We start from the raw sequence: 4,031 nt of genomic DNA, 5'->3' as shown, positions 1-4,031 counted from the left end.
CCTCCCAGCATTCTGCTCTGTTTACTCCTCCCATCTATGTTTTAACCTATCAGGGCAAGCAGCTTCTTTATTTAATTAACCAATGACCTTCCTCCATCACAGGGATCACAGCAAGACTGAAGCTGTGACAATTTAATTGAAAGCAGTCAGATTTTTATACCCTTATCAGAAAGAGAATATAGCGGTGATTGCCAAGATCAATACATTTGTATTTTCCCAGATACAATGATGTTTGCAAGTTATACAGAGCATACAAGGTTTAGTCAGGCCTCCATGGTTCTTTAGCTTCTAAGGGAATAGACAGAGAAACACAAAATGACCTGAATGCTTCACCGCCTGAGAGAGTGCCTTTGTTTCTTAGGAGTTCAAATGTACACAGTGTCCCAGGATCCAGGACTCTATCCTGTAAAACCTACCAAGCACAGCTCTCAAGGCAGCTAGGCCGGGCCAACTCTATGGTTCCATGCACTCTACTCTGGAAAAGAATGACTGTATGCCAAGAGAAGTAGATTATCTTTCAGCACACACAAGTAACCAAATTTCCCATATGTTTTTCGGTTTGGGGAGCATTAGTTTCCAGCCAATTGTGAGTAAGAAAACCTAAATTGCACCTGTTCCAATCTGAACCTACTGTTCCAATACATAGAACTGTCTCGATCTATCTGTTCTTCAGTATAGCCAGCTAGGGCAAACCTTTCCAAGAGCCCAAGGACATGGGTGGATCCTGGGTGGTTAAATTATCTTTTATATTATCAAGGTGTATTCATTTAAGAAGCTCTGTATGTGGAAAACATTCACTTCAATAAATAAAATTTGAGTATTTTAAGAACAACAATTATTAATCATTAATTGAAGCATTATTTAAATGTTCTATTGCAAATTTACATTTCAAGATGCCTAAAAACATACTCATGTTGTTTCTCTCTATTTGTGTGATGTCTGCTATATATATGGTCATCTTTGCTGCATTCAGAATTTCTTTGCAATTTAATTCTCATGGGCCTAAGCAAAAAGACTCCTGAGAATCTCAATCGAACTTACAGTCACTTAATTGAACTTCTCACATCAGGCTACCTGGTTTCCTTTCCTATTAAAATCCATCAGTTTTCCATTCCTTGTCAGTTCATCTAACTGAACTTGCTGCTCTGCCTTTTTTTTCTTAGCGCTATACATTCTTTCCAAACTGCTTCTATCTAATCACAGACATTTTCCATCTTCTGGACTGCTAGGTTTTGCTGGAGAAAATTACATAATTCTGACAAGTATGATAGATTTATAGTTTCCAATTTCAGCTGGACCATTCAAATTGCTTGTCATTCATTGCACTCGGTCTTTTGGTTTGCTAGCCCTGGTCTATACAAAGCTATAAGCAGAGCCATCCATTTCGCAGAATATAAGTTTCTCTGGGTGTCTAGAGAAGCTTTTGGCACAAACAAATTTCTGAATTTATCAGCAGGCTCCCTACATCGTGTTAGCCTGGCTTTTCTCTCTTGCCTCAAATCCAGCTTGCCCCCTTGATCTCCCTCAAAGTGACCTATGGAGGTTGCTCCATGATCAATTGCCATTTTCAAATGCACACATCATTGGGGGAGAGGCTGTTAAATTTGGTTGTAAGGTACTTCTCTTTTGCATAGTGTCAGAATAAGGAACTATCTTGAAAGAAATGAAATATAAAGCTTGAGTTTGATTACGTAGTTTTCTACTCTTCTATGTAAGATTACAATCACTAACATTTCTAAAATACATAAAATCACTTTGAACATTAGAAATATATTATAACCTTTAACTTTCTGTAAAAGCAGACTGTTCTTTTATTCCCACCCACCAAAAGTAGTGGTAAAAAAAAATCTTAACTGAATTTATGAAATCCTAGCATTATTTTTTAAATTAATATGCTAAAGTCTCAAAATGTTAAATATGTTTAACATTATTCAAAATGGTCACATGCTACATTACTGTGATTTACAAGGGCTTCCATATATCCTAACATTTCTATGAGGATTTAAGAATTGTAGGTTATGAGTTTTGATGTATTTTGCTTAATTGACTAGATTTTGTTTTTACTTTTGCTACATTGTAAATGACAACATGCTGTTCTTAGGATATATACCCTCCCCTGTTAAAGATGTATTCTTTCATTTGTCAACAGACATCCTTTCTATCCTGCCCATAGATGTGGCTTTTTAATAATAAAACCAAGAATCCCACTAGAAATCTTTGGTCTAATGTGTTCCTTATTAAAATGGATCTATGTTTTTATTTTGCAGAAGTATAAAATAGTGGGTGAAGGGGGTAAGAATGAACTAAAACCTCTGCTTAATTTTAACAGTAATAAATAAAGTATAAAACAAAAAATAAAGGTCTAGATATATACATATTTCCAAAATCTGTTTTGTATAGATTTTCTAAAAGCTATGGGTCTAAACTCAAGATTTATTCCAAATAATTTTAAAATGTTCTTTTCAGACCTGACAAGATCAGCCAGTAAATTGCTTCCTCCATAAACTTGAAGGCCTGAGCACAGATCCCCAGCAATCAAGTAAAAAGCCAGGTGTGTCAGAATAGTTCAATAATGCTAATCCTAAAGAGGCAGAGACAGAGACAGGACCTATGAGTCAGATCATCTTGACCAATAAGTAAGTTTCAGGTTCAGTGAAAGTTCATGTCTCAATGCATCATACATACATACATACATACATACATACATACATACATACATACATACATACATATGTGTGTGTGTTAATACACACAAAAACACACACAAGAAAATAAATGGAGAGAAATATACACAAATTCATGCATCTACCACAAGAACACACATAAACATACATGCATATATTCATCAATCATATACACACAATGTTTTTATTGCCAACATTGCATGCTACTTATGAAATATTTCACTGGATCAATGCATTGTTGCCTTCTGCTATTGACATCCTACCCTCATTACAATGTCATTTCAATACATAACTGTACAAATACCATCTACTCTCTTCTACTCTAAAATAATTACAACAAAGAAAACAGTTTGGCTACACCTTCTCCTTGTATTACGCAGGGAAAAGGGAATACATATTCTTTTTCTTTTTGACCATTTCTCTGCTCTACTTTATAGGGATTTTAGCTGAGCACATACTTGTACCATCATAGCCCATATCCTAACCTAGTCTTTGCTCAATCTTGCTAACAGGCCTGTCATCCGCATTATTCCAGTGATGCAGACATCACATTACAACCTATAAACATGTCGACCATTCTAAAGCAGCCCATTCTAAGGGGCTCTCAATGTAATTGGGAAGCAGTTTGCCGGTTTTATAGCTGTGAAGAGATATTATAACCACAGCAACTCTTTTAAAGGAAACCATTTAACTGGAGCTGGCTTACAGTTCAGATGTTTAGTCCATTGTCATCATGGCAGGGAGCATGCCAGCAAACATGGTGCTGAAGTGTTCTACGTCTGGAGCCACTAGGCCTAGCTTGAGTTCTGAAACCTCAAAGCCTGCCCCCAGTAACAGACTTCCTCCGAGAAGGTCACACCTACTCCAACAGGGTCACATATCCAAAAGACAGCTCCCTGTGAAGCTATGGGGAGGGGCATTTTTATTCAAACCACCACATCATTAGTCCTTATGCTCTTAATACAGTTGGCTTTGGCTCTGAGATAGTATGGAGTGTTTTTTCTTGTCAAATGCCAATCTTAATCAAGACCACTGAGGTATACATCTTGTGAATCAAAACATTTTTGATTTGTGTCTTACCCTTTCCACATCAGTTGTTAGTGGGTTCCCTTTGTGTTTTAGTCAATTGTTTGGTTTCTATTTGTGAGGAGTCTCCACAGCTAACAGTTGACTTTATTTCTCATTCCTGCATGTGCTCCTTAGATAACTTGGTCAATACTTGACAGAAACATTGGATTTACATCGAATATATTTTCTTTAAATTGTATAATCAAATATATTCTAACTTTAGGATGCAGTTGCTAACAAATTCCCACACATTTTAATTGTAGTATTTCATATATATAT

The sequence above is a fragment of the Microtus ochrogaster genome, chromosome 21 (assembly GCF_000317375.1).
Source record: "Microtus ochrogaster isolate Prairie Vole_2 chromosome 21, MicOch1.0, whole genome shotgun sequence".
Taxonomy (NCBI): domain Eukaryota; kingdom Metazoa; phylum Chordata; class Mammalia; order Rodentia; family Cricetidae; genus Microtus; species Microtus ochrogaster.
The sequence above is the reverse complement of the archived record's forward strand: the minus strand, read 5'-3'. Positions refer to the sequence as shown.